This window comes from Ruditapes philippinarum, unplaced genomic scaffold (genome assembly GCF_026571515.1).
Source record: "Ruditapes philippinarum isolate M1 unplaced genomic scaffold, ASM2657151v2 ctg7612_1_1_1_1, whole genome shotgun sequence".
Classification (NCBI taxonomy): Eukaryota; Metazoa; Mollusca; class Bivalvia; order Venerida; family Veneridae; genus Ruditapes; species Ruditapes philippinarum.
This window is the reverse complement of record NW_026855134.1, coordinates 95,702-107,419: the sequence shown is the minus strand read 5'-3', so window position 1 is coordinate 107,419 and position 11,718 is coordinate 95,702.

Below are 11,718 nucleotides of genomic sequence, written 5' to 3'. Positions count from 1 at the left end.
AAAAACGTGTTCCATACCAATTAACTTTTAATTTTGACAGAAGTGGGTAAGAGAGGTCGGCGGGCAAAATGAAAATAAAAGTTCTTATATTTACTTTTATTTTTATTTTGATTTTCTCTAAAAATACGGTCGGCGGTCCCGTAAAACATTTTATAAAAAAATGTTGGCCTAAGACACCCATTAGAAGATGTTTCATGATGTTAAGTTTTTGCTATACACATATAAAGAAAAACAATGACTTTCTCCCCCCCCCCCCCCCGGCAGAGTTAATTTTAACCCAAGGGCTTTTATTTGAACAAACTTGGTAGACACCCACTAAGAAGATGTTTCATGCTAAACATCTAAGCTCTAGCTCATTGGGTTTTTTAAAAGAAGATTTTTTTAAAGTTTTTACTATACATATATAGTTAAAAACAATGACACCCCTGGGGCTGGGCCAGTTTTGACCCCAGGGCTTTTATTTGAACAAACTTTGTAGACACTTACTAGAAGATGTTTCATGCTTAATATCTAAATTCTAGCTATTTGGGTTTTTTCAAAGAAGAATTTAAGTTTTTGCTATACACATAAAAATGAAACCCGGGGCGGTGCCAATTTTGACCCCAGGGCTTTATTTGAACAAACTTGGTAGACACCTATTAGAACATGTTTGATGCTAAATATCTTAGCCATAGCTCTTTGAGCTCTTTAAAAGGAGATTTTTTAAGTTTTTACTATATGCATATAGCGAAAATCAATGACCCCCTGGGGTGGGGCCAATTTTGACCCCAGGGCTTTTATTTGAACAAACTTGGTAGACACCCATTAGAACATGTTTCATGCTAAATATCTTAGCTGTAGCTCTTTTGGTTCTTTAAAAGAAGATTTCTTAAGTTTTTACTATATGCATATAGGGAAAATCAATGACCCCCCAGGGCGGGGTCAATTTTGACCCCAGAGCTTTTATTTGAACAAACTTGGTAGACACCTATTAGAACATGTTTCATGCTAAAAATCTTAGCTCTAGCTCTTTTGGTTCTTTAAAAGAAGATTTTTTAAGTTTTTACTATATGCATATAGGGAAAATCAATGACCCCCCCTGGGGCTGGGCCAATTTTGACCCCAGGGCTTTTATTTGAACAAACTTGGTAGACACTTATTAGAACATGTTTCATGCTAAATATCTTAGCTCTAGCTCTTTTGGTTCTTTAAAAGAAGATTTTTTAAGTTTTTACTATATGCATATAGGGAAAATCAATGACCCCCCCTGGGGCCGGGCCAATTTTGACCCCAGGGCTTTTATTTGAACAAACTTGGTAGACACCTTTTAGAACATGTTTGATGCTAAATATCTTAGCCATAGCTCTTTGAGTTCTTTAAAAGAAGATTTTTTTAAGTTTTTACTATATGCATATAGGGAAAATCAATGGACCCCCCCTGGGGCTGGGCCAATTTTGACCCCAGGGCTTTTATTTGAACAAACTTGGTAGACACTTATTAGAACATGTTTCATGCTAAATATCTTAGCTCTAGCTCTTTTGGTTCTTTAAAAGAAGATTTTTTAAGTTTTTACTATATGCATATAGGGAAAATCAATGACCCCCCCTGGGGCCGGGCCAATTTTGACCCCAGGGCTTTTATTTGAACAAACTTGGTAGACACTCACTAGAAGATGTTTCATGCCAAATATCTAAGCTCTAGCTCTTATGGTTTTTTAAAAGAAGATATTTAAAGTTTTTTCTTTCGGTTGCCATGGCAACCAGAGTTCTGCATGGAATTAAATTCTTTGAACAATTTTTAAAGGTGACCACCAAAGGAACATTCCTGTGAAGTTTGGATGAAATTGGCCTAGTGGTTTATGAGGAGATGTCATTTAAAGTAAAAGTTTACGGACGACGGACGGACGGACGCCGGACGGACGGACGCCGGACGAAAAGCGATCACAAAAGCTCACCCTGTCACTTTGTGACAGGTGAGCTAAAAATACATAAAAAAATACATAAAAAATTGACAATGGAATGTGTTTTTGTACATCATCTGTCTGGTACCATATTGGATTGAAATGGAATGAAGAAAAATTGTCAGCTTTGATAACGGAATTTTGACTTTTTTTCTAAACTTGGAAAAGAAAAAAAGCATATTTGGCATTATTTGCCACTGGGAATGGGTCTGTTAATCTGACCCATGGTGACACTGGTAAAAATGCATGTTTTCATTAATTTTTTGGGAAAACAGTTTGGTTTGTGAAATATACATTAAATATTATATAAGTACCTGTTGTTTGTAATAATCTTCTAGTCTTTCTTTAATCTTATACTGTACTTTTTTCTAGCTACATGTACCAGCCTTTCCAAGTGAATATTAAAGTAAATAATCTTTTATTTCCCTGAAAATATCAATTTAGAGATTTCATTTTCAAAATCATCCAATACTACTCTCTTAGTGTGTGTATATTATACAGAGACATATAAATACATTTTATGTATTTTAACGTCTCTGGTATAATATATACAATGTATATATGTGTCTATACAATGTATATATATGTTTACACTATAATATGATTGTGTACAGCATGTAATGACATAATTAAAATTTGAAAAATTTATGATAATAAAATATTAATAATATTTCTTCATATTACTCCACAGTATTACCACTAAAATAGAAAATGTTCTATCATTTTATTATGATATCTATTTTTTACATGTAGATTTGTGAAAAAAAATGTGAATATCAGTAGTGTCAAAAATTTTTAAATCATATAAAATGTCTAATTAACACTGATAAATTACTTCAACCATGTATTGAGAACAGGTATAGATCATTTCCAACAGTCTTGCTGTTGTGTTGACATTTTTGCGACATGGTTGTGTGTCTGCCTTGTAATCAAGAGGTCTGGGGTTCAAATCCCTTTAAGTGCCTGAAGATTTTTCAGGTTAACAATTATCAAGGTGGCAGTGATTTTTTTTTTCAACTTTCAAAACAACCTGTGGCTTTATAAATGGGAAACTATAGCTTGATTAATCAGAAAAGAGGAAAAATTTCAACCACTGAAAATGGAATTTACCCATACATTTAAAAAAAGTGTAATTCAATTTAAAGGGGTTCCATTGAGGTATTTTGTCATGATGGGACTGAAATATTTTTTCCAGATAAATGTACCATTTGATGAATGTTTAGAACACTAATCTTTGTACAAACCTTTAGATCATTTGCGCACTTCGTTTTTCCAGAATAATTATTCAAATTGTAAAAAGATGACCCAAAATGAAATGGCTAGACTTTAAATAGATATATATCCCGGGACAACCAATATTCAATCAGTTAAGCTGTTTTTAGCCAATAATAAATGGAAGGGGAAATTATACTTTAAATTTACTTTAGCTATTAATGCATCTATTAACACTTATTCATTTTCAGGTTGGTACATTTTCAACAAGTCTTGATCTTTCTTAGAAATTCAATAAAAACAATATGACCCACTCTGGTTACTCCCAGGAATATTTTAACCTAAATTCAAACAGCAGGGTAATCACCATGGAAAATTTGTTAAAGATAAATCAGGGCTACTAAAAATTGTAGAAAACTTCACAATAGTCTATAGTATTCAACAATTTTCAACATTTTTTTCAAGATTTTAAATAACTTACACTAAATGTTATAACATGTGTACAGCACAATGCATTGGTATGACTACTGTTAATGTGTTTAAAAAGGCAGTTAAAGGTGTCACTTCTTAGTACGCTATTTGGGGTGCAAAATGATAAATGCATCCAATCTTTACAGCCATTTTACCTTCCCCACTTTAAAATATTAGCAAATATGGAAACTTGTCTACATCTGCCAGCTGGTATCGCTTACAAAACAATTATTCTACAATCATCACATGAAAAAAATTGATAACAATATAAGATTTTATTAATAAGGACCCCTGTGTAAGTCTGATGAATATTTAGTGGTACATCAGTCATCATATAAATAAATGTTTTTAAATGCACCTTGGACTGAGGTAAATGGTAAAACTCTTTTTGCCAATACTTTATAAAAAATTAACTTGCTTAGAAAAAATTTTACCACTATTTTAAACAAGTGACTATATTGATATAGTGAAAGTTGGACAATTTATATTGTGTCACTTAAAACAAACAGTTTCTTATTGTTTTTTTTAAAACATCTGACAATTTATCAAGTGTGGCATTTCTGCAAGTTTTGAAGTTAATACAACATGTGACTTCATGCAATTTAGTCAGGCATGACATCCGTGCCACAGAATTAAGAATGTGTTTGAATTTAGGTTGTGATTGAAAATTGGTTGTTTCGGGATATAATAATTTATAAAGGTCAAAATAAAATTATTCTGAAATATTCAAGAATGTGCCCCATTTGGTAGAGACGTAACGGCCGTCACAAGACCAAAAAATTGTAGGCGTATATGCCGGTTTTCCTGTAAAGGCAGACATCTGTGTAATATCAATTTGTAAAATCTGTCGGTTTTGCAGTCTAAGTATGATCGAAATGTCTTGGGTACGAAAGACTCGAGATCTCCAAATCATAGGCACTCGGTTCCAAAACCTTTCTATGATTTTTAATTTATTTTTAAAAAAAAATTCATATCATGTATATAAAATACTACAAGGTTTCGCAGCCGCCATGTTTTAAGGCAACGGAAGTACGTTGACTGGTGTTACAATTTTCATTAAAAAACACTAGTTCCCGATTCGATGAATAGAGACATGGCTAATACGGGTACCACAATTATTGACAATTTCGCCGTGGTACCCGCATCAACAATATGCTTTATTACGTGACACGGGAGCCAGTATATTTTTTTTTAAATTGTACACCAGTCAACGTACTTCCGTTGCCTTAAAACATGGCGGCTGCGAAACCTTGTAGTATTTTATATACATGATATGAATTTTTTTTTTTAAATAAATTAAAATCATAGACGGTTTTGGAACCGAGTGCCTATGCTCCAAATTACTTCGAAATTATTTACGAAAGTTTTAGTCCTCGGAAACAAATGGGCATCAATAAATAAACATAATATTATTAGTCATCAAATTCATAATATATTTTGCTTTATAACATACCTTATGAGCTTAACAGGCTGATAATTATGCTCGTGAAGTAGGTCGAAAAATATAACGGAAGTTGTCGGATTCATTTAACCTAATTATCGGCTAATTCAGAGACGAATAGATTATCTACATCTCTGGCTAATTCTATTTCAATATCCACTTTGCAATTATAAACTACAAAATTTATCCGATAAATAATGTCTTTTTCAAAAATTCTGGAATATAATACAAAAAAATGTGATGATAAGGCGGATGAGTAAGTTAAATATTGCAAGCCGTCAAGCACTATGACCCAATTAATTTACTATCCCATTCGTAGAATTATGTGACCTTTCAAATTATATCGCTACGTTTCTAATACCGTAATTCAAGCTCAATTGCACATTATTTTCAAAAAATAAATTTCTTGTCTCCACTTCTGTTCGCAATAAATGGAAGTTTTCAGAAATTCAGAGCACTATTTTTCACTCGCGGCGGTTATGCGTCGGTCATGGTCGGGTGATCACTATGAATTCAGCTTACGTTGATATGTTAGAATACAATATAGCATTTAGAGTGGCGATGAAACGTCACAGCAGTGGGCGTTACCCTGTATGGTTGGAAATTTCGGGTTTGTAAGTGCACTAGTTGGGACTACGTCCCAACTAAAAACTGATTGTTCCTAAAAGCAATAACACTTACTTGTATCGCAATAGTGCACCGAAAAATAATATTTTGGTTTCGTTTAGAAGATGTTTAAAGTATTGCTCATCTTATCCTATGTAGTAAAATGTGATTTTTTCTATTTCACAATGGCGAAATTGATAAGAAATAAATGTGGTCTCAGTGAGAGAAAGAGTTAAAATAAAACAATGCTACGGAAAGGGTATACCACTATATAACGCGAGTGTTGTAAAAAGGCTTAAGGTAATTTTTTCAGTCTATTTTTTGTAAAGAGTAACTGACAAACACTGACACTCGTGAAGGTGACGAATAGGTTCTTCTGTCCTCAAAAGAGAGACTTTGAAAAGATATATATTTTTCTGGAATTGCCGTATAATAAATTTCTATAAAGTTTGATAAACAAAAATCACAATTTAGAATTAAAATCCTGAATCTAATTGTCACGCGCATTAACATGACGTTCACATTTGATGCTTATTTAACTATAAGCATATACATCATCAGTCAGATTTTGTTCTTTGTGTAAAACAATTTTAAATAGCATTACATATAACTTGGAACTTTGTGTGTAAACCTGATAGTATTGATAATTAGTTTCGTTAATTATGATTCTCTTTTTATCAAAAAGGCCCAAAATGACCCTGAGTCGCCAATAAAAAGTCAAATTTCTTGAAACAAAACATTCTAAAAGTCGGACATAACAATGATTATCAATAATTATATAAATATTTACATTAACATATATGTAATAGCAACACGACTGGGGTCCATATATGACACTGATGCGTCCATTGAATTATTGATAGCTAACATAAGCTAAGTAAAATTACGATTACATTTGAAGAGTATATTCAATTCTTATTCTTCAACTGTCAAATTACTTACTTCTTTATTCACATATCAGATAATTCATTTATTTGGCATATGCATTATGTTTTAGATTTTAAGATGTGGTCCTTCTTTAAATCTTAAAATGCAACAATTAAAAATCCTGTTAAGGACTAATAGAATCTATCATTGGGTTTGATAGAGGATAGGGAAATCCCAACCCGAGGGTGATCGGTTCCATCGGGAACGAGCCTTGGCGAGTTCCCGATGGAACCGATTGCCCGAGGGTTGGGATTTCCCTATCCTCTATCTAACCCAATGGTTGATTATTTTTCTCACTCACCTGAACACACAAATATCAGTGAATCTACTTGCTACACAACGTACCTAGTTTTGAAAAGGGGGCGGGGCTTAGGCGCCTGACTTTCTATGATTAAAAAGCATTATGTACGTCCGCAAAAAATTCTTCTGACCAAGTTTATGTTTGAAAAATTTAATGAAAATAAATTCATATGAGACCCCTCATGAAAAAGCAAGGTTATCATGATGAAACCACAGGTGCTAGTGGCATTGATTTGACCTAATTAAAATGTGTTTGACCTTGTTAAAAAAAAAAAAAAAAAAAAAAAGACCTTAAATGTGTTTGACTTTGTTATTTATGCATTAAAATATCAATATATTAAAAAAAATTTTTTTTTTTTAAATTTTTTTTCACTGTTATATTATTATTGACAAGGTATGCAACATTCAGGTACGAAAATTATGGGTACGCCGGTTATCTGTGTTAAAATTTTTCACCGGGCGGTAATATCGTCGGATTTTTGCATGGAATCAATGCACAATATATTTTTCTATTACAATTTACTATTTACAGATCCCCAATTAACCGCTAGTTAATGTTTTAAAGCCCGAAAGTAAGAAATCACCCAGGTCCGAAAGATGAGACCGTCATGACATGTACATTGTAAGCTGGTATTTACGCTTGAAATACATCAACAAAGAGATCAAACGGGTCGAACTCACATGCAAACAATTGGATTTTACATACTTTTAAATGGTTTTATCCTCCACGAGTCGAACTTAGTCCTATGAGCATGAATGTTTTTCAGGCAAAGTGTCATAATATCCGATTTTACGAAGAACGTTTCGATATTTTAAAGTGTGCTATTTTTAGTAACAGATCGTTATTGCAAAGGGCGGATCTAGGTAGAGTCCAGAGCAACAGATAAGCTTTTAAAGTGAATTGGGTATTACTCCATCATTTCCTTTGGAATTGGGTATTGGTTCCATTCAATTGGGTATTCCAAAACTCGATACCCTATGATTTCAAGATTAATTGGGTATTCAGTTATGAAGATATGAATTTTATGGTTTCAATATCAATAAAATTTAAACTGTTTTAAAAAGAAAATAGGATTAACAATTTACTAGAACTTTTCACAATTGTTTTATTTTTTATATAAAATGTTCATGTTATATTTCATAATATTTTTAACAAGTTCGTTTTCCGACTGATTTTTTATTTTAATGTATTTACGACTGTTTTGTTTCAAATCATTTTCACTTTTGTACAACGCCATATTGCTTTAAAAGCGTCTATTGATACAGCTGGGACCTACTTATTGACGGTCTCCGCAAAATCAACGGTCTCTGCCGGTCTGTAAAGACCGTCGACCTGAGTAGACAAATCGACGGACTTATGCTTTATTGATATGGCTTAGTCGGTCTTTGGAGACCGGGGACCGTCGAAGACCGGAGACCGTTGATTAGTTAGCATTGATTCGGGAATATTCGGATAGCATGCATATCGATATAATTTGTCCAAAACTACAAGCGTACGACAGATTAATTTTTCGGTGATGAAAATGACAATACGCACGGGTTTTTAAGACAATTGCGTATTTTATTTTTTTAATGGGTTTTGATACGCATTCTTAAAAAATCAATTGCGTATTTTATAAAATTAATTGCGTAAATACGCAAATACGCACCTTATCAATATCTGTTGCTCTGGACCGTAGAGTAGGACTCATTGCAGTGTGAAAGTTAATATCAATCTATTTTGATTCCGTAGACAATTTAATAGATTAGCTTACAAATTTTTAATACATTTTGACCTTTTGACGTTTAATTTTTGTTGAAATAGAAGTGAATCGCGTATTCTTTAGAACTGCTGCACGTTGAGTGTGAGATAAGCCCATGTGAGATAAGATTTTCCAACACCGCTATTCTTAGTAACATTTAAGGATTTTTCTATCTGGTTAGTGAGAAATCTGCAGGTCGTGCCGCGTGCACTAATCCATGCATTTACATCAAATGACCACATCGATAAGAAATAGTCCCAAATAGCCCTATCGTTTTTATTCAGTTGGAAGAGACATTATTGTTAAAAATTCTACTTTCAAACCATATATATTCCGTTCCCTTCCTCTCTTTACAATGTGTATTGGTGAGCTCTCTGATAAAGCTCGATTGACTGATATAATTAACTAAATTTGTCAGATATGTAGTTTATCAACAGAAATAAATGCAATAATAAAATAAATAGTGTTTAGTGTTCTTAAGTGAACGAAGTTATATCCAGTTCACGAAAAACGGTTACCGTGGGTATGAAAACAGGATGTAAAATATTTTTTATCAACGAGTGCCACTGTATTAAAAAGCTGAATCTATTATACTTGAACATTGCTACAGGTTTATAACATTATGGTTATACGTATAAATAACTCTTTACAAAAGAATACCCTTTGACATTGAAATTGCCGCGTTGAGGCTTAACGCTTTACAGCATAAAAATGGAAGTGATCCTGAATGTGCACGTTCATTGGACATTCTAGCTAAGTCAATTTTGCCGTTTTGGGTTTCTGTTTGCTCTCTATTTTGAATAAGTTTAGTATTGCTACATGACACATATAGATTTTTCATAATCATTACCGTGAAAGAACAATGATTAAAGAGCAAATCAATTTCTTTACAAATACACACGTACAGACAACAATTTTACGACTTTTCAAATCACTTATAGCGCAGCAAGTAAAAATCATTTAAATATTCATTTGTGTTTATGTAAATCGTACAGTAAATAACAAATGTTTTTATGGTTAACATAATTATAGAGAGAGAACGGTAGGCATGTTGGTTCGCATTTGCAACAGATTCATAAATCTGCTTTAAACTGAAGTCCTTTTTTTTCGACTTGGAACTGGTGCCAGAATTGACAATTGAAGAAAATGGCAAGATTAACGCCATAAATAATAACCATATAAACATATTAAGGTAGGATTTTGCTGTATGTACCCCCGGTTGATGTAAACCTGACCTATTTATCATGGCGTAGACCAAATAAGGCCAGAAAACGAAATAGCTTGCAACCGAAGCCCGTTCTAATACAAGCAACTTCCAAGGTTATGCAAAGTGTTTGATAAAACGGCTTATAAACTGACGAAGATCCAATATTCTGTGGAAAGCTTATATTTTTCCCCGTAGACTGGTGCATATCCCAAAGATATTGATACAGAAATAAAATATTTACGGCTATTTTCTTTTCCGAATCGAGCAATATTTGTCTTGGAAATGATGCCAAAAATGACGTCAATGTCACGTGGTATGGCCACACTGAATATAGGACATCTGTATTGCCGTATTTATAGAGACGGGTGTATTATTTAAACCAGAATGCTAATGATTATTGTTATACATGTATATTATATATATCCGGTCAAATATTTAGTTAAAAGAAAATGTTCCTTTTTCCATTTATTTCTATTGTTGATTTTTACATTGAAATAAATACAATTGTATAATTATTATGTACACATGTACATTTTAGTTTAAACAACATTTATTTATAATCTATACATTACATAATAAGGTACATAAAATAAAATTTACGATTGAGTAGGAAGCTTGATTGAAAAGCCTTTTTAATCTCTCTCCGTTTTAAACTCTCTAATGTAAATTTTAAAATATTAAACGGGGAAGACCCGACTCCCTGTTTAAACACGTACAATTACATGTATCTCAAAAAGAAATATGATATACGTACAAACGCAGTTTTTCTTGTTTTGTATTTTCTTTTTTACATTTGCAAAATGACAAGTTTCCTTAATTCATTTTATTTTCTGACCGGCGGTGTCCAAGCAGTATTTGAACTCGATATTGAATGCGTGCATTTTCGGTGCATCCCGTCATGATTGTGAAATATCGGAAGGCTTTCCTATTCTGTTTAACATAAATTCAACTTGCCTGAATTACATTTCTCACACAGGTCGTTTCAAGTGATAAAAATCCCACTTAGACATGGACTTGACCCCTGACTCTTTCATAAACTATTCTTTCTTTTTTCCATAAGTTCTTTGCTAAATATTAATTTCTGAACTGTATACTCCCCTATGGAAGCCCTGGAGGGACATTTGAAATTAATATTTAAAACTTAAAACTTATTATTTAATTCTTAATATTTAAAATTTAATTCTTAACATTCAAAAATTAAGAACATAATACATAAGACGCGGGTATTTGAATTCAACGGTCTCTTGCAAAAGGTTGCTACACGAAGAAAAATTGGCAAATTCGATATAGCTGCTTACAGGTAATTGTCATTTTTTATTTATATACAATAAACATTCCAAGAAATATTATATCTCGATTATTATATTTTCATGCTAACAGTTGAAACCATTAAGATATGTTACTTTTATCATGGTGCCGCTTTACATTTTATTGACTACATGGTGTCAAAAGCAGTAGTTGAGAAAGTTTACCAATACATTTTGTTCTGGTTGAAGTTTTAAAAGTGACAGCAATATACCTGCTTGGCAGGGGTTAGGTTTGTCTAACGATAATGTTTAGTTGTTGGTGGTGGATAACAATATTACATGTTTACAGCCCCAGCCCTTTGTTTTTATAACGCTATATTTCATTTCTTTATATTTCTTTTAAGGTCGTAAACATGGAGATCCCGTTGCTGCTTGCCGTTATCGTTTTATTGAAAGTGACTCCTGTATCAACAAATGTGTCATCCCTATTGCCATCTGGAAACGGAAGCACCAGGTTAAAAGTGATTACGCAGTACTTTCATGCTGACTTCAAGTACGCACAAATTGTTTTCCCACAACATACGTCTTGGTCTCCGTCAGTTAAAGAGGATACTTTGTTGTAACTA